Source organism: Arachis stenosperma, chromosome 9 (assembly GCF_014773155.1).
Source record: "Arachis stenosperma cultivar V10309 chromosome 9, arast.V10309.gnm1.PFL2, whole genome shotgun sequence".
Taxonomy (NCBI): domain Eukaryota; kingdom Viridiplantae; phylum Streptophyta; class Magnoliopsida; order Fabales; family Fabaceae; genus Arachis; species Arachis stenosperma.
Window position 1 is genome coordinate 67458720 of NC_080385.1, and position 19609 is coordinate 67478328.

A 19609-nucleotide genomic window follows, 5' to 3' on the forward strand; every position below is an offset into this window, starting at 1 on the left:
AAATCTCTTCGTATCCAGATGGGGAGGCTTCCCCCACAAATATTCAAGAACAACTACAAAAGCCCGCTCAACCTCACTAAGCATTTCCCATGTGTAACGTGGCACTCTTATATTGTTTTGCCACTCTAGAGGAAAAGCAGGCTCGTCATTTTCATCAAGAAAAAAGGGGCGGGCCCCCTCAACAGCTCGAACTTTAAAAAAGTAGTTCTTGAAGTCCTTAAAGGACTCATCATACATTGCAAACACTTTATGGCCCTGGGCGGACCAGAAAGAAACCCAAGAAGCTTTCTTTTTTGAAGAACCGCCAGGCTTGGCAGAAACAAACAAGTAAATAAAAAGGGTCTGGGAAGGTGTTACATCTAGTTCACTACAGAGAAGTTAGAAAATTTTAATAAAACCCCAGGAATTGGGGTGAAGCTGGGATGGAGCAATGTTACACGACCACAACAGATCAGTCTCAAAAGCAGTAAAAGGAAAAGAAACGTTCAACTGGCTAAAAAAGTATTCATAAGCATAAAAGAAGGGGCGTTCTCCCTCAAAAGAAGTCGGAAAGCACACTCTCTCGTCAGAATCAGGGGCAACAAGCTCGTAATCCTCCTCACGGGCAATGTTACCACAAATCCTATGGCGCTTCCTCAGCTCTGTGCAAAATTCAGCATCCACAACAGAAACACACAACAAAACAAGGGAGTCCAACCAATCAGACATCCCCTCGGGAACTCTGGAAGACATCTCTACAATGTTATTGCGAGAAGACATGAGGCCAACTAATCCTACAAAGTAAGAAAAGAAGATAAGGGTTACTACAAACATCTCGGACAAAGGGAGAAAACAACTCGGTCAGTAGATGAAACAGCGAAAAGGAAAACCCCAGGACTCAAACCAAAAGTCCTGGGGCATCCTTTGGCGGCAGTAACAAAGCAAGGTTTCCAGAAATACTCTACAGCTCACATCCTATCATTTCTCAAAAAGGATTCAAAACAACAAACGCTTTTCACCAAAGAAAAACACAGCAAATCATTACAAGCCTGCCAAGCAATCCCAAACATCAAACACGCCAAGCAGTGACCATTAAAGATGCAACCTTTTTTCAAAGATCAGGCAAAAAGCAAACTTCCAAAAGCAAGGAACGGATGCAGATTCTCTGTCAGAAGCAACAAAACCCTAGAAAAGCCTCGACAAAAATGCCAAAAAGAGCATGAAAGAAAGCAAAACACGTTTACAGCGAAGGAAACAAAAGCAAAGATCACAAAAAGGTTCAAAGCTTTCAAACATGCAAAAACAGAACTTCACCAAAAAACTAAAGACGAAGCTACGAAAGAAGCAAGAAAGCTAGTACCAACCTGGAAAGGGCAGCGAGCTTCAAAGAAACTGATGATGGAAATCTGGGAACATAAAACTCCAGGCGAAAACAGAAGCTCCAGAAACGCCAAACGACGACGCAAACACAGAAAAAAGGAGAGGCGCAAAACAAAAAAAATAGAAGAGTGGAGAGAACGGAGTAGAGAAGTTATGAAAAGGGTAAAATAAGAGAAACCGTTTCTGGGCTTTCAAAAATCGAAATAAAGAGCCAAAAGGAAACGGGGCAATTAATGCTAAAATTAAGGAAAGCATTAAACCCTCGCACGTTCCCAAAACGCCGATATAAAAGCGCGCGCCTTTAGAGGAAACGTTCTAATTCAAAAGCTGTTGCAAAGGAATCGACAAAATGCTTGAGTTCGGCTTCACCGAAGAAGGACCGAAGTCAAGGACTCGGCCTCAAAAAGAGAAGACCGAGCTCAAGCAGGGGCACTGTTCATACCCTGGGCCGAGCTGTCCGACCCGGGATGTTCTACAGGCAAAGCGACCGACCTCTTCAGGTCAGGACAACCCGACCTCTTCTCAAAGAACTCGGCCAAGTCGCAAGAAAGCCCAAACAAAGGGCCCAAATAGAGGAACACGCCCCAAATCCTAAAGCGGCCCAAGCCTACAGAGAGAAGGGCGGTTCCCTTAAAGAAAAGATGACCTCACTTAAAGATAAGATAAGATAACTAACTTATCTTATCCACAGAAGGCCACATCTCACCATTATAAATACACTGGAGCACCCAGGTATAACTCATACTCTGATTCTACTCAATACCTGCTTAATACCCTTGCTAACTTAAGCATCGGAGTCTCTTGCAGGTACCCCCCACCCTCCGGGGACGAAGGATCAGCACCACCACCAAGTCCAACAAGTCGGACACACCAGCTCCGGCCGATACCCACCTACTGGACACGTCGGTTCCGACCAACACAGACGATCTCATCCAAGATCGACCTACAGTTTCAGGTAACCCTCGAAATCTTTGGATTGACTTAGTCAAAATTTTTTAAAAATAAGTTGTTTCTTGTTAGTCAAGTCAAGATTTTAATTTTTAAAAATCCTATCTGTTCATACCCTGGGTCAAGCTGTCCGACCCGGGATGTTTAGTGACAAGCTGACCGACCTCGTCAGGCCAAATGCCCGACCTCGTCAGGCCAAATGCCCGACCTCTTCTCAAAGAGCTCGGCCAAATGCCCGACCTCTTCTCAAAGAGCTCGGCCAACTCACCAAAGGAGCCCAAAGCAGGCCCAAAACGAAGGAACACAAGCCCAATCTAAAGGCTGCCAAAGCCCAGAAAGATAAAGGCGGTTCCCTTGAAGATAAGATGACCTCACTTAAAGATAAGATAAAGATATAAGATAACTAACTTATCTTATCCACAGGAGGCCACATCTCACCATTATAAATACACTGGAGCACCCAGGTATAACTCAGACTCTAATTCTACTTGATATCTGCTTGGACCCCTGCTAACTTAAGCATCGGAGTGTCTTTGCAGGTACAACCCCCCGCCGTCCAATACAAAAGAGCTCGGGTCACAGACCCCTATTTCGGGCCTTACCAAGAAGGACCGAGCTACACGTTCAGGTAACCCTCGGAACATTGGCGCCGTTGCCGGGGACCTGGAAGTCATCCCTTTACCATGGCGGACGACTCTCCCAACAATGACCATCCTACATCAGAACAAGAAGAGGAAGTTGACACCGGAGAACGACCAGACCGCCCTCTATCACCACACACTCCAGGGGGAAACAAACAGAATCATCCAAAAGGTACACTCCCTAACAAGGATCCACAAAATCCTGGAAGGGAAAAGAGTTCAGAGATTCTGGAGACAGTCCGGGCACAACAAAGCCGGCTGAGACAACTCGAAGAGGACATAAAAAAGCAGAAAGAGACTGAACAGGATCTAAGAAGGGAGGCTCGCAAACGCAGAGAATTAGAAGAAAAACTACGAAAGATAGAAGCCAATCTGAAAGATCGGACAACACGCGGCACCACTCCCGAAAGTAATCATGATCCCTTCACACAAGAGATCATGAAGGAGAAGGTACCGCGAAACTTCAAGCCACCAGATATGGACCTCTACGACGGCACCACCGATCCAAGTCACCACCTCAGCAACTTCAGGAGCAGAATGTACTTAATCGACGCATCCGACGCAATTCGGTGCAAAGCCTTCCCCACCACTCTCACCAAGTCAGCCATGAAGTGGTTCGACAGCTTACCGCCAGGATCAATCTCCAGCTTTGAAGACCTGACCAAAAAATTCCTAACTAGGTTCTCCATTCAAAAGGACAAGGCGAAACACGCCCCCAGCCTACTCGGGATCAAACAAAGCAACCAAGAAACTCTCAGAGAGTACATGGAGCGATTCAACAAAGCCTGCCTGGACATACAACACTTGTCCACAGAAGCAGCCATCATGGGACTAGCAAACGGCCTAAGAGAAGGACCGTTTAGCCAATCCCTATCCAAAAGATACCCGACCTCCTTGTACGAAGTGCAGGAGCGAGCGGAAAAATATATCAACATGGAAGAAACCTCACGACTGAGAGAACCTTCCAGGAAGGAGTCAACCTACCCGCCCCGAGATCGAGATCGGGATCAGAAAAAGAAGGAAGAGTCCAGCTCGGACAAGCCAAGGAAATACCACAGCTACACCCCCTCCGAGTCTCTCTGGTAGACGTCTACAGAGAAGTGTGCCACACCGAAAAGATCCCACCACCCAAACCTCTGAAGCACAAAAGAGCGGGAAGGGATCGGTCCGAATACTGTGAATATCATAGACTCTACGGTCATTCTACTAACAACTGCCACGACCTGAAGAATGTTATAGAAAAGCTAGCTAGAGAAGGAAAACTCGACAGATACATAGCTGAGAAAGATGAAGAAACCAGAAAGAGAAGGCGGAGAGACAACGAAGATCGGACCGAACCAACCCCACGAACCCCTGAAAGGCACATACACATGATAAACGGAGGTTTTGCAGGTGGAGGGACATCCAGATCCTCACGAAAGAGACACCTCAAAGAAGTCTACCATGCCCGAGAAGACAACCCCTTACCCGAGTTACCTACTATCTCGTTTACCCGAGAAGATGCTCTTGGTGTAATACCCGGACACGACGACCCTATGGTGATCACCATCATCCTAGCCAACGCCAACTTACATCGAACCCTGATCGACCAAGGAAGCTCGGCAGATATCCTGTTCAAAGAGGCCTTCGACAAGCTCGGACTCGAAGAAAAAGAGCTAAAAGCCTATCCCACCGACCTATTTGGACTAGGAGATACCCCAATTCGACCCCTGGGATACATCTCGTTACACACCACCTTTGGAAAAGGCGAGCAAACCAAAACATTAAACATCGACTACATTGTGGTCGACGTCACTTCAGCATACAATGCCCTCATCGGACGACCAACCCTCAACAGACTAGCGGCTATAGTCTCGACCCCACACCTCTGCATGAAGTTTCCTACCGCAAAGGGAATCGCTACCCTAAAAGGCGACCAAAAGCTAGCACGGCGATGCTACAACGAAAGTCTGAGCCTAAAAGGGAAAGAGGTCAACACCATAGAACTCGGGCGAGTCCAAACCCGAGAAGATCTTCGGCCACAGCCAGAAGGGGAAACCGAGAAGGTCCAAATCGGGAACACACCCGAGAAAGTAACAAACATAGGGGCAAACCTCGAGGCAGGCCTAAAAAAGGAGCTCACAAACCTCTTAAGGGAGAATTCCGATCTCTTCGCCTGGAAAGCCTCCGATATGCCAGGCATAAGCCCCGACCTAATGTGCCACAAACTATCAGTGTATCAGGGATCCCGACCTGTCCAACAAAGGCGAAGGAAACTCGGGCCCGAACGCATGCAGGCAATAGAGGAACAGGTACAAGCACTACTAGATGCAGGGTTTATTAGGGAGGTAAAGTACCCCCTATGGCTCGCAAACGTAGTTCTGGTAAAAAAGCCCAATGGAAAGTGGAGGATGTGCGTCGACTACACAGACCTCAACAAAGCTTGTCCTAAAGACCCATATCCACTACCAAACATCGACGCTTTAGTCGACGCAGCTTCGGGCTACAGATACCTCTCCTTCATGGATGCGTACTCAGGATATAATCAAATCCCGATGTATGGACCCGACCAAGAAAAGACCTCGTTCATAACCCCAAAGGCAAACTACTGCTACATAGTAATGCCCTTCGGGCTGAAGAACGCAGGGGCAACATACCAGAGACTAATGAACAAAGTGTTCTCAGAACACATCGGGCTACAGCTAGAGGTATACGTCGACGACATGCTAGTAAAGACACAAGAAGACAAAAACTTGGTGGCCGACCTCAGTAGTATCTTCCGTACCCTCAGAAAACACAATATGAGGCTTAATCCGACAAAGTGCACCTTCGCCGCAGAAGCCGGACAGTTCTTAGGCTTCATGCTGACTCAAAGAGGCATCGAAGCAAACCCGGACAAATGCCAAGCGATACTCAATATGAAGAGCCCGACGTGTGTCAAAAAGGTACAACAACTGAACGGAAGATTAGCCGCCCTATCAAGATTCTTGGCAGGATCAGCAATAAGGTCACTATCTCTCTACTCACTCCTAAAGAAAGGGAAACCCTTCTCGTGGACCCCGGAGTGCGAAAAGGCCTTCCAAGAATTCAAAGAATTCCTCGGGCAGCCACCGATCCTAACCCGACCTCTAAAAGGAGAAGAACTCGTACTATACCTCTCGGTCGGACATCGGGCAGTCGCTTCGGCACTAATACGAGAAAACGACCAGGGGCAACACCCCGTATATTTCGTAAGCAAGGCGCTGCAAGGAGCTGAATTAAACTATCAGAAAATAGAGAAATTCGCCTACGCGCTAGTCTTCACAGCTCGAAGGCTCCGTCCCTACTTTCAAGCCCACACCATCAAAGTCCGGACAAACCAACCGATGAGACACATCCTACAAAAGACAGACATGGCAGGACGAATCCTACAATGGGCGGTGGAGCTGTCTGAGTTCGACCTCCACTACGAAGCCCGAACTGCCATAAAGTCCCAGTATCTAGCCGACTTCGTAGCAGAATACACCGAGACCCCAGGGACCCCACTCTCATGGAATTTATATGTCGACGGGTCCTCAAATAAGGCAGGGAGCGGAGCCGGTGTCATACTCGAAAGCGATCAAGGAACACGGATAGAGCTATCCCTAAAATTCGAGTTCCAGGCCTCAAATAACCAAGCCGAGTACGAGGCCCTACTAGCAGGACTAAAGCTAGCCAAAGAGGTCGGAGCAGAGAGGATCACAATTTTCAGCGACTCCCAGGTCGTCACATCACAAGTAAATGGAAGTTACCAGGCCAAAGATCCTACTATGAAAAAATACCTGGACCAAACACAGGCACAATTGCAGCACTTCCCGGAAATACGAATCCAGCACATACCCCGGGAGCAAAATGCCCGAGCCGACGCCCTCTCAAAACTTGCTAGCACCAAGCCCGGAGGAAACAATAGAAGTCTCCTCCAAGAAACTCTACAATCTCCGTCCGTACTAAGAGAGGAAGAAATACTGAACATATCCGACCAACAACAAGGATGGATGACCCCCATACTCAACTACCTAAAGTCGGGAACTCTCCCCGCTGAAAAAAGAGAAGCTAAAAGGCTTACAAAGGACGCCCAGAATTACACGCTAATCCACGACGTGTTATACAGAAGAGGATTCGCAAATCCCCTCCTAAGGGGCGTCCCGACCTCAGAAACAAAAAGCGTCCTCGAAGAAGTCCACAAAGGAATGTGTGGGAACCACCTCGGAGCTCGGGCCCTATCCAAGAAAATAGTCAGAGCCGGGTTCTACTGGCCAACCATACAAAGAGACACGGCGGACTTTGTGAAAATATGTCCCCCCTGCCAAAAACACGCCAATTTTCACAAAGCACCGCCCGAAGACCTCATAAGCATCACAGCACCATGGCCCTTCGCGAAATGGGGACTCGACCTACTCGGCCCGTTTCCACAAGGCCCGGGGCAGGTCAAATACCTCATAGTAGGGGTCGACTACTTTACAAAGTGGATCGAAGCCGAACCCTTAGCCACCATTACGGCTCAGAAAAGCCGTAAATTCCTATACAAAAACATTGTCACGAGGTTCGGAGTCCCCTATTCCATCACAACAGACAATGGAACACAGTTCACAGACACAAGTTTTCAGAACTTGGTGTCCGAGCTGAAAATCAAACAGCAGTTCACATCGGTCGAGCACCCACAAGCCAATGGACAAGCAGAGGCTGCAAATAAAGTCATCTTGGCTGGATTGAAACGAAGACTCCAAGAAGCCAAAGGGGCATGGGCCGACGAACTCCCCCAGGTATTATGGGCATATCGGACAACCCCGCACTCTACAACGGGAGAATCCCCATTCCGACTAGCCTACGGAATGGAGGCAATGATTCCCGTCGAAATAGATGAGGGATCACCCAGAACCATCTTCTACAACGAAGAAAACAATCCTCGGGCACAAAAGGAAGAGCTCGACCTCCTACCCGAGGTCCGAGAAAGAGCCCGGATCAAAGAAGAAGCCTTAAAACGACGAACGGCCCTCAGATACAACCAAAAGGTGATAAAACGAAGCTTCTCCACTCACGACCTGATTCTAATCCGAAACGACATCGGAACACAAAAATCGGGAGAAGGAAAGCTAGCTGCGAATTGGAAGGGGCCATACAAGGTAACAGAAGTCTTAGGGACAGGCTACTACAAGATCTCCGACCTAGAAGGCAAGGAGCTGCCCAGAGCCTGGCACGCCTGTAACCTAAGACGGTACTACAGCTAGAGTAAACTTAACCCGAGGTGTACTCTTTTTCCCCACGAGGGTTTTTTAATGAGCCACCCGGTTAAGTAGGACACCCGACCTAGTAAAAAAGGGTAAAAACTTTGTACATATTTTCCTTTAATACTAACCAAATTTCTTTATTTTCTCTTTCTCGTTATGAAGCATATCCTAAAAAGTACCCCACCAAGGCGCATTAATTTATGCTCGACAAAACGCAAAAAATCATTTGCCAAAGGCCATACAAGGTCGGCAAAGATGAAGCGACGAGGTTCAAATTAATGTGAGAAGTTATAAAAGTAACTCTAAAACGGCTGGAAAAGCCGAACAAAAAGACGTTACAAAAATAACTTAAAAAGGCCGACCAAACCACGAAGTCGGACCTAATTAAAGGAGGTACTAAAGGATCCCGAGGTCCGAGAACAAACTCGGACCCAAGAAAGAAAGCCCTGAAACGGCACAGAACTAAGACCTCGAAAACGCTAGCTAAAAAGTTGTTGCCCAAAAACAACCAAAAAGCAAAAAAGCGAGCACGAGAAGACAAAATCGCTAGCTAAAAGTTGTTATCCAAAAACAACTAAAAAGCAAAAAAAGCGAAGTACGAGACATCAAACCGCTAGCTAAAAGTTGTTATCCAAAAACAACTAAAAAGCAAAAAAGCGAGTACAAGACATCAAACCGCTAGCTAAAAGTTGTTATCCAAAAACAACTAAAAAGCAAAAAAGCGAGTACAAGACCTCGAAAACGCTAGCTAAAAAGTTGTTGCCCAAAAACAACCAAAAAGCAAAAAAGCGAGCACGAGAAGACAAAATCGCTAGCTAAAAGTTGTTATCCAAAAACAACTAAAAAGCAAAAAAAGCGAAGTACGAGACATCAAACCGCTAGCTAAAAGTTGTTATCCAAAAACAACTAAAAAGCAAAAAAGCGAGTACAAGACATCAAACCGCTAAGCTAAAAGTTGTTATCCAAAAACAACTAAAAAGCAAAAAGCGAGTACGAGACATCAAACCGCTAGCTAAAAGTTGTTATCCAAAAACAACTAAAAAGCAAAAAGCGAGTACAAGACATCAAACCGCTAAGCTAAAAGTTGTTATCCAAAACAACTAAAAAGCAAAAAGCGAGTACGAGACATCAAACCGCTAGCTAAAAGTTGTTATCCAAAAACAACTAAAAAGCAAAAAAGCGAGTACGAGACATCAAACCGCTAAGCTAAAAGTTGTTATCCAAAAACAACTAAAAAGCAAAAAGCGAGTACGAGACATCAAACCGCTAAGCTAAAAGTTGTTATCCAAAAACAACTAAAAAGCAAAAAGCGAGTACGAGACATCAAAATCGCTAGCTAAAAAGTTGTTATCCAAAAACAACTAAAAAGCACGAAAGCGAATACGAGAAAGCAAAAACACAAAACATGGCATAATAAAGCTACAGAGTAGCTAAAATAAATGTTCAAAGTGTTGGCGAAAAACATAAAGCCCACAGGTCGGGCAAAAGAGCAGAAAACAAAAGATCACTGAGGACCAATGGAATACTTTCCAGTCTCAGCATCAAAAACAGAAACTGGGACTGCATCGACAGCACCGTCATCCCGACTTGAAACCTCCACACCCGACCTATCCACAGCCAAAGGTGAGGGCGGGTTCTCAACCAGCACCTCGGGATCAGACACTGGAGCCTGGGGATCGGACACCGGGACCTCATCCTCGGCAGGAGCTGGAACAATCTTTCCCTCCACAACTATGTTATCAGTGCTGAATAGGGTCAAATTCAGGTCGGGAGCAAGAACCCGGACCTGATCCCTTAAGTTTGCAAACATAGCATCCATACCCTTGGCCACATTATCCTCCAGCTCATAGTAATCATCCCGAGCCGACTGCAGCTTCTCCTTCGTCTCCTGAAGCTCAGCATGCAGCTTAGAATAATTCTCCGTCGCCACCCTCACCGTCTCCTCAGACGTCTTCGCCGCCGCCACAGCCGCGGTAGCCTTAGTCTTTGCATCCTCCAAAGACTCCTCCAGCTCGGCAATCCTGGCATCCTTCAGCTGACTAATCTTGTCAAGCTCGGACCGGGCCCTCTCAAGTCGGGAACTGGTCTCCCCAAGAGGAGCCTTCTTGAACTCCCGAGCAATAGCGGCGTGAAGGCTAGCCATCCGAACACAACTCCGCGCCATGTACTCCGTAGACGCATCATCAGTAGAAATGTAAGACTGGGGGAGAATGTGCTGCTCAACCCAACCGAGAGCATCAAAATCCTTGTCGTTGAAACCAGCAGGCTCTCGAGAAATCTTCTGTTTCTTGGGGGGAGGACCCGAGGTCGAGGACGGGGAGAGCTGACCGGGTCCGGAGGTCGGAGGATCCTGAGTTATAGCTCGGAACTTAGGGGTCGGAATGGTCTTCGACCGAGTCTGAACACCAACGGTAGTCTTCTGCGGGGAAGATCGGGCAGAAACCTCAGCCTCAATATTCCGAGCTGCGGCGGACTTTTTCGCCCGACGAAGAAACTTCATCGACTCAGCCTGAGAAGACATCTCTGCAGAAACACAAAGAAAGAAACTATCACAAACAAGAAAAACCAAAATAAAGCCAAAAGTACAACAATGAAATCTCAAAAAGAGGTCGGGAACTACCTAACTCGGAACGGAGAAGGCTCGGATTTCCCAACATCTTCTTCGTATCCAAGTGAGGTGCCCGACCCCATAGACTGTTCAGCACACCGACAAAAGCTTGTTCCACTTCATCTAAACTCTCAAAAGTGTACTTGACCGACACTACACTCTCTTGCCAACTAAGAGGGAAAGAAGGCTCCCCACTCTCATCTAAAAAGAAAGGTCGGACATCTCCCACAGCCCGGACTTTGAAATAGTAATTCTTGAAATCGTGGAAAGACTCATCATACAAGGTACAGAACTTCTTTCCGGCGTTTGCCCTAAAGGAGACCCAAGACACCTTCCCCCCACCCGACCCTGGTTTCGTCAGAACAAACAGATACGAAAAAGAGAAACAGAAGGAGAGACACCCAAAATCTGACACAAAAGTTGGAATAACTTCAAAAACGCCCACGAGTTTGGATGGAGCTGTGTAGGGGCAAGGTTACAGGACCAAAGAACCTCAGACTCCAACTCGGAAAATGGAAGTCGGACACCTAGCTTTGAGAAGAAACAGTCGTAGGCATAGAAGAATAGTTTCTCGGAGCTCTCTAAAGGCGGAAAACACACCCTCTCTTCGGACTCCGGGGCTACCAACTCGTAATCACGCTCAGACTCCCTATTCTCACAAATACTACACTCCCTACGGAACCTATTCAGATATTCAGAATCTACAACAGACGGAACCTTTAAAGGGGCAGGATCTACCCAACCTAGACCACTCGGAATCTTGGTCGACATTGCTTGAAACACCTTTCGAGACATAAAAAAATCTTGCCTACAAAAGAAAAATACAGACAGCAAGCCAACAAATCACATGACATGCAGACAAAAGCAAATTCAGCAGAAGCAAGAAAAAGAAGTTCTTTTTAAAGCGGCAACCCGAAAAACGAAAATAAAAGAAAGAGCCCCCCCCGTGCAAGCAAAACAAATGGCGGCGCCTCTTTCCGGGGCAACCCAGGCACAGAAGGAAAAAGAGAAAAGGAGCACAATGAAAGTAAAAGGCGAAAAGCGTGCGCTAAAAGGGACATAGCTTTGCCCAAAAAGCCACAGCTCCATGACAAGGCTATCAAAATTGTTCAGACCAACTAAAAAGGTTCTACCAAAGAACACTAAAAAGTCGTCGGACAAGTTAGCCCCAAGGACCACCTCAACCAAGCAGAAAGTGGACAAAACCGGCAGTGATCAAAAGAGGTCGGACAACAAAATACCGACACTCTACAAAGATCCACAAAGGGAACAAAGACATCTCGCAACGGCCAGAGGAATGCCAGGAATGCTTTGCTAAAAGGTACGAAGTCTTGAAAAAAGACACTACTTAAAAAGCAAAAGCACAAATCAAAACGGCGCTAAAAGGTCATCCAAACAGACTATAAAAGGTTTCCCATCAGGAACTATACCTAAAAAGTTGTTGGATTATGACTAAAAAGCCCGAACAGTGAAGACAAACAAAGTCGGAAGAAGGCTGAAAAGACCTCTCAACAAACTAAAAAAGGCAAAAGCCAAACTCGCACAAAGATAAAACTACTCAAGATCGACCAAAGTCAGGATGCTTGAGTACGACTTCCCCAAAAGAGAGCACGATCTCACGGAAAGATCGAACTCAAGCAGGGGCACTGTTCATACCCTGGGTCAAGCTGTCCGACCCGGGATGTTTAGTGACAAGCTGACCGACCTCGTCAGGCCAAATGCCCGACCTCGTCAGGCCAAATGCCCGACCTCTTCTCAAAGAGCTCGGCCAAATGCCCGACCTCTTCTCAAAGAGCTCGGCCAACTCACCAAAGGAGCCCAAAGCAGGCCCAAAACGAAGGAACACAAGCCCAATCTAAAGGCTGCCAAAGCCCAGAAAGATAAAGGCGGTTCCCTTGAAGATAAGATGACCTCACTTAAAGATAAGATAAAGATATAAGATAACTAACTTATCTTATCCACAGGAGGCCACATCTCACCATTATAAATACACTGGAGCACCCAGGTATAACTCAGACTCTAATTCTACTTGATATCTGCTTGGACCCCTGCTAACTTAAGCATCGGAGTGTCTTTGCAGGTACAACCCCCCGCCGTCCAATACAAAAGAGCTCGGGTCACAGACCCCTATTTCGGGCCTTACCAAGAAGGACCGAGCTACACGTTCAGGTAACCCTCGGAACACTATCTTTCCAAAATCTTTTTCAAAAATCAAATCTTTTTCATTTTTCTTTTATGATTTTCAAAAATTTGAAAATATTTTTCAAAATCTTTTCTTGTCTTTATTACATGATTTTCAAAAACTTTACTAACAATTAATGTGATTGATTCAAAAATTTGAAGTTTGTTACGTTCTTGTTAAGAAAGGTTCAATCTTTAAATTCTAGAATCATATCTTTTAGTTTCTTGTTAGTCAAGTAATCCATTTTAATTTTAAGAATCAAATCTTTTTAATTTCCTCTTCAAATCTTTTCCAACATAAATATAAATCATATCTTTTTCAAAATCAATTTCAAAATCTTTTCTAACTTCTTATCTTTTGAAAATTGATTTTTAAATCTTTTTCAACTAACTAATTGACTTTTTGTTTGTTTCTTATCTTTTTCAAAACCACCTAAGTACTTTTCTCTCTCTAATTTTCGAAAATTCCTCACCCTTTTTCAAAATTCTTTTTAATTAACTAATTGTTTCAAATTTTAATTTTATTTGTATTTCTTATCTCAATTTTCGAAAATCACTAACCAATTTTTCAAAAACAATTTTCAAAAACTTTCTCTCCCTCTCATCTTCTTCTATTTATTTATTCATTTACTAACACTTCTCTTCATCTCAAAAATTCGAACCCTCTCCTCTCTTCTGTGTTCGAATTTTTTCTTCTCTTTCCTCTATTCTCCTCTTTTTCTACTCACATAAAAGAATCTCTATAGTTTGACATAGAGGATTTCTCTTCTTTCTTTGTTTTCTTCTCTTTCATATGAGTAGGAACAAAGAAAAAAAGATTCTTGTTGAAGCTGATCCTGAACCTGAAAGGACCTTGAAGAGGAAGCTAAGAGTAGCTAAAGCACAGTACTCTGAAGAGGACCCAACTGAAATTTTTGAACAAGAAAAGGAGATGGCAGACGAAAATAATAACAATAATAATGCAAGAAAGTCCCTTGGTGATTTTACTACACCAAGTTCCAACCTACATGGAAAAAGCATCTCAATCCTTGCCATTGGAGCAAACAATTTTGAGCTAAAGCCTCAATTAGTTTCTCTAATGCAACAGAATTGCAAGTTTCATGGACTTCCATCAGAAGATCCTTTTCCATTCTTAACTAAATTCTTGCAGGTCAGTGATACAATTAAGACCAATGGGGTTGATCCCGAAGTCTACAGGCTTATGCTTTTCCCTTTTGTTGTAAGAGACAGAGCTAGAGTATGGTTAGACTCTCAACCTAAAGATAGCCTGAACTCTTGGGATAAGCTGGTCACGACCTTCTTGGCCAAGTTCTTTCCTCCTCAAAAGCTGAGTAAGATTAGAGTAGATGTTCAAACCTTTAAGCAAAGAGATGGTGAATTCCCCTATGAAGCTTGGGAAATATACAAGCAGTTGACCAAAAAGTGTCATTCTGACATGCTTTCAAAATGGACCATCCTGGATATATTCTATGATGGTCTGTCTGAACTGTCTAAGATGTCATTGGACCATTCTGTAGGTGGATCTATTCACCTGAAGAAAATGCCTACAGAAGCTCAAGAACTCATTGATATGGTTGCTAATAACCAATTCATGTACACCATCGAGAGGAATCCTGTGAGTAATGGGACGCCTTAGAAGAGGGGAGTTCTTGAAATTGACACTCTGAATGCCATATTGGCTCAGAACAAAATGTTGACTCAGCAAGTCAACATGATTTCTCAGAGTCTGAATGGATGGCAAAATGCATCCACAGTACTAAAGAAGCTTATGATCCTGAGGATCCTGCAATGGCAGAGGTGAATTACATGGGTGAACCCTATGGGAACACTTATAATTCTTCATGGAGAAATCATCCAAATTTTTCATGGAAGGATCAACAAAAGCCTCAACAAGGCTTTAATAACGGTGGAAGAAACAGGCTTAGCAATAGCAAGCCTTTTCCATCATCTTTTCAGCAGCAGACAGAGAATTCTGAGCAGAGCCTCTCTAGCTTAGCAAACGTAGTCTCTGATCTATCTAAGGCCACTTTAAGTTTTATGAGTGAAAGAAGGTCCTCCATTAGAAATTTGGAGGCACAAGTGGGTTAACTGAGTAAGAAAATTACTGAAACTCCTCCTAGTGCTCTCCCAAGCAATACAGAAGAGAATCCAAAAAGAGAGTGCAGGGCCATTGACATAATCACAATGGCCGAATCCAAAGAGGAAGAGAAGGACGTGAATCCCAGTGAGGAAGACCTCCTGGGATGTCCTCTGAACAAAAAGGAGTTCCAAACTGAGGAACCTAAGGAATCTAAGGCTCACCTAGAGACCATAGAGATTTCATTGAACCTCCTTTTACCATTCATGATCTCTGAGAACTATTCTTCCTCTGAAGAGGATGAAGATGTAACTAAAGAGCAAGTTGCTCAATATCTAGGAGCCATCATGAAGCTAAATGCCAAGTTGTTTGGTAATGAGACTTGCGAAGGTGAACCTCCGTTGCTCATTAGTGAACTAGATATATGGTTCAGCAAACTCTACCTCAAAAGAAACAAGATCCTGGTAAATTCTTGATATCCTGTACCATAGTGATGAGCGGATAATTTATACGCTTTTTGGCATTGTTTTTAGGTAGTTTTTAGTAGGATCTAGCTACTTTTACGGATGTTTTTATTAATTTTTATGCAAAATTCACATTTCTGGACTTTACTATAAGTTTGTGTGTTTTTTTGTGATTTCAAGTATTTTTTGGCTGAAATTGAGGGACCTGAGCAAAAATCTGATTCAAGCTGAAAAAGGACTGCTAATGCTGTTGGATTCTGACCTCCTTGCACTCGAAATGGATTTTCTGGAGCTAGAGAACTCCAAATGGCGCGCACTTAACGGCGTTTAATATTTGACATCCAGAGCTTTCCATCAATATATAATAGTCTATACTTTATTCGAATCAAGACGACGCAAACTGGTGTTCAACGCCAGTTCAATGCTGCATTCTGGGGTAAAACGCCAGAAACACGTTACAAACTAGTGTTAAACGCCAAAAACACGTTACAAGTTGGAGTTTAACTCCAAAAGAAACCTCTGCACGTGTAAAGCTCAAGCTCAGCCCAAGCACACACCAAAGTGGGCCCCGGAAGTGGATTTCTGCATTTAGACTTATTTCTGTAAACCCTAGTAACTAGTCTAGTATAAATAGGACATTTTTCTATTATATTAGACATCTTTGGATTATTTTTGGATTACCTTATGATCCTTTGATCACGTTTATGGGGGTTGGCCATTTGGCCATGCCTGGACCATCACTTATGTATTTTCAACGGTGGAGTTTCTACACACCATAGATTAAGGTGTGGAGCTCTGCTGTACCTCGAGTTTTAATGCAATTACTACTATCTCTAATTCAATACAGCTTATTCTTGTTCTAAGATATTCATTGCACTTCAACATGACAAATGTGATGATCCATGACACTCATCATCATTCTCACCTATGAACGCGTGATTGACAACCACTTCCGTTCTACCTTAGAACGAGCGTGTATCTCTTGGGTTCCTTAATTAGGATCTTCATGGTATAAGCTAGAATTATTGGCAGCCATTCTTGAGAATCCGGAAAGTCTAAACCTTGTCTGTGGTATTCCAAGTAGGATTCAAGGATTGAATGACTGTGACGAGCTTCAAACTCGCGATTGTTGGGCGTGGTGACAGACGCAAAAGAATCAATAGATTCTATTCCGACATGATTAAGAACCAACAGATTATTAGCCATGCTGTGACAGAGCATTTAGACCATTTTTACTGAGAGGATGGAAAGTAGCCATTGACAACGGTGATGCCCTACATACAGCTTGCCATGGAAAGGAATAAGAAGGATTGGATGAAGGCAGTAGGAAAGTAGATATTCAGAATGAACACAACATCTCCATACACTTATCTGAAATTCCCACCAATGATTTACATAAGCATCTCTATCTTTATTTTATGATTTATTCATTATAAATTTCGAAAACCTTTATAACCATTATAATCTGCCTGACTGAGATTTACAAGATGACCATAGCTTACTGTTCCGAGGGTTACCTGAAACTGTAGGTCGATCTCGGTCGAGATCTTCTGTGTTGGTCGGAGCCGACGTATCCGGCAGGTGTATAGCGGCCGGAGCTGGTGTGTTCGACTTGTAGGACTTGGAGATGGCGCTGATCCTTCGTCCCCGGAGGGTGGGGGTACCTGCAAGGGACTCCGATGCTTAAGTTAGCAAGGGTATTAAGCAGGTATTGAGTAGAATCAGAGTATGAGTTATACCTGGGTGCTCCAGTGTATTTATAATGGTGAGATGTGGCCTTCTGTGGATAAGATAAGTTAGTTATCTTACCTTATCTTTATCTTATCTTTAAGTGAGGTCATCTTTATCTTTTAGGGGAACCGCCATTCTTTCTGAAGGCTTGGGCTGCCTTAGGATTTGGGGCGTGTTCCTCTATTTGGGCCCTTCTTTGGGCTTTCTGGGGACTTGACCGAGTTCTTTGGGAAGAGGTCGGGTTGTCCTGACCTGAAGAGGTCGGTCGCTTTGTCTGTCGAACATCCCGGGTCGGTCAGCTCGACCCAGGGTATGAGCACTTGCTTCAAACTAACAATCTCCGTGGGATCGACCCTTACTCACGTAAGGTATTACTTAGACGACCCAGTGCACTTGCTGGTTTGTTATGCGAAGTTGTGGTAAAGTGTGATTCACGTTTGAGAGCACTACCAAGTTTTTGGCGCCATTGTTGATGATCACAATTTCGTGCACCAAGTTTTTGGCGCTGTTGCCGGGGATTGTTCGAGTTTGGACAGCTGATGGTTCATCTTGTTGTTCAGATTAGGTAATTTTCTTTTCAAAAACTTTTCAAAAAACTTTCAAAAAATTTTTTTCTTTGTTTTCGTTTTTCCAAAAAGTAATTTTCGAATAAACCAAAAAAAATTTAATAAAATCATAAAATCAAAAAAATATTTTGTGTTTCTTGTTTGAGTCTAGAGTCAAATTTTAAGTTTGGTGTCAATTGCATGTTTTTTAAAATTTATGCATTCTTTTTTTGAAAATTCATGCATGTGTTCTTCATGATCTTCAAGTTGTTCTTGATAAGTCTTCTTGTTTGATCTAGATATTTTCTTGTTTTGTGTTTTTTGTTGTTTTTCATATGCATTTTTGCATTCATAGTGTCTAAGCATTAAAGATTTCTAAGTTTGGTGTCTTGCAAGTTTTTCTTTTCTTGAAAATTTTTCAAAAATAAGTCTTGATGTTCATCTTGATCTTCAAAGTGTTCTTGGTGTTCATCTTGACATTCATAGTGTTCTTGCATGCATCATGTGTTTTGATTCATAATTTTCATGTTGTGACTCATTTTTGTGTTTTTCTCTCTCATCATTAAAAATTCAAAAATAAAAAAATTATCTTTTCCTTATTTTGCTCATAATTTTCGAAAATTTGAGTTGACTTAGTCAAAAAATTTTAAAACTTAGCTATTTCTTATAAGTCAAGTCAAATTTTCATTTTTAAAAATCTTATCTTTTTAAAATCTTTTTCATAAATCAAATCTTTTTCATTTTTCTTTTACGATTTTTGAAAATTTAAAAATATTTTTCAAAATATTTTTCTTATCTTTATTTCAAAATTTCGAAAACTTTACTAACAATTAATGTGATTGATCCAAAAATTTGAAGTTTGTTACTTTCTTGTTAAGAAAGGTTCAATCTTTAAATTCTAGAATCATATATTTTAGTTTCTTGTTAGTCAAGTAATCAATTTTAATTTTAAAAAAATCAAATCTTTTCCAAAATATCTTTTTCAATCATATCAATTCAAAATATCTTTTTCAAATCATATCTTTTTCAAAATTGATTTCAAAAATCTTTTCTAACTTCTTATCTTTTCAAAATTGATTTTCAAATCTTTTTCAACTAACTAGTTGACTTTTTGTTTGTTTTACTATTTCTTATCTTTTTCAAAACCTCATAACTACTTTCCTCTCTGTAATTTTCGAAAATTACCTCTCTCTTTTTCAAAATTTTTTAATTAACTAATTGTTTCAAATTTTAATTTTAATTGTTTCTCTTCTCTTAATTTTCGAAAATCACTAACCCTTTTTCAAAATTTATTTTCGAATTTCTCCCTCTCTCATCTCTTTCTATTTATTTATTTATCTACTAACACCTCTCTTCCACTCAAGAATTCGAACCCACTCTTCCCCCTTGTGTTTGGATTCTTACTTTTTCCTTCTTATATTCTTTTATTCTTCTACTCACATAAAGGAATCTCTATACTGTGACATAGAAAATTCGAAATTTTCTTTGTTTTCTTCTCTTTCATATGAGCAGGAACAAGGAAAAAGGCATTCTTGTTGAAGCTGATCCTGAACCTGAAAGGACTCTGAAGAGGAAACTAAAAGAAGCTAAAATACAACAATTCAGAGACAACCTTACTGAAATTTTCGAACAAGAAAAGGATATGGCAGCCGAACACAACAACAATAATGCAAGGAGGATGCTTGGTGATTATACTACACCTACTTCCAAGTTTGATGGAAGAAGCATCTCAATCCCTGCCATTGGAGCAAACAATTTTGAGCTGAAGCCTCAACTAGTTGCTCTAATGCAACAGAATTGCAAGTTCCATGGACTTCCATCAGAAGATCC